Raw genomic sequence first — 1,209 nt, forward strand, 5'->3', positions numbered from 1 at the left:
GAGACTCTCTACGCCCCTCCCCCCACATCTGATCCTGTGGATGGGAATTTGAGGTCCAGGAACCCTCGATTTATTTTAATTATTTTTTAAATATTTATTATTTTTATTTTATGTAAGTATATTGCCTATATGTGTGTAAATGCATCCATGTTATGCAATGCCCGCGGAGGTCAGAAGAAGGCATTGGGTTCCCCTGGAACTGGAATTATGGATAGTTGTTAGCTGCCATGTGGGTGCTGAGAATAGAATCAGGGTCCTCTGCAAGAACAGCCAGTATTCTTAACTGCTGAGCCATCTCTCCTGTTCCATTTTAATTATTTTAATTATATATCTGTGTGGAAGTATGTGCACATGAATTCATTTGCCCCAGGAGGCCAAAGGCATCAGATACCCTAGAGCTGGAGTTACAGGAGGTTGTGAGTCACAGGATGTGGGTGCTGGGAACTAAACTCAGGTTCTCTGCAAGAGCAGTATGTGCTCTTAACCACTGAGTCATCTCTCAGCACAAATCCTCCTTTAAAATTTTTTAAAATTATTTTTTATTTTATGTGTATGTATGTATTGCCTTCATGTATATAAATGTACCTGTGTTGTACAATACCCACAGAAGACAGAAGAGGCCATCAGATTCTCTGGAACTGGAGTTATGGACAGTTATTAGCTGCCATCTGGGTGCCGAGATTCAAACCCAGGTCTTCTGCAAAAACAGCCAGTGTTCTTAACCACTAAGCTAGCTCTTCAGCCCAAATCCTCTTTGAATGAGGCAGCCCATGTGAGTCTATCTTGCCCATGTGAGTCTATCTTGTGGACAGCCAAAATCTGTGCACAGAGAGGTTCAGTCTTGGAAGGTCTAGAGAAGACCCTAGATAGATTGATGTCCAAATGATAACCTTTCCCTCTTGCATCTGCAAACTTTTCCCAATCAGTCAACAAGAATTTATTGAACAGCTGAGGTACAGGAACAACCCTTGGCTTATGTAGAAACATAATACACTTCAGACAGAAGTGCTAAAGAGACAGGATGACTGTACTGGGAGAGGGGTGACTAGTTCAGAAACATCCCTATTATTCATTCCTATTATTCAAAGGCACAGAGTGCTTGGTTTATGACACCCTCTCATTGATTCATGAAAGGTCTACTTTTATTTATTTTAGTATTAAGAATTTCAATGTTTTTTTTCCAATGTTTTTAACTTGAAAATTTTACAA

This window comes from Nannospalax galili, unplaced genomic scaffold (assembly GCF_000622305.1).
Source record: "Nannospalax galili isolate Female #2095 unplaced genomic scaffold, S.galili_v1.0 scaffold39, whole genome shotgun sequence".
Taxonomy (NCBI): Eukaryota; Metazoa; Chordata; class Mammalia; order Rodentia; family Spalacidae; genus Nannospalax; species Nannospalax galili.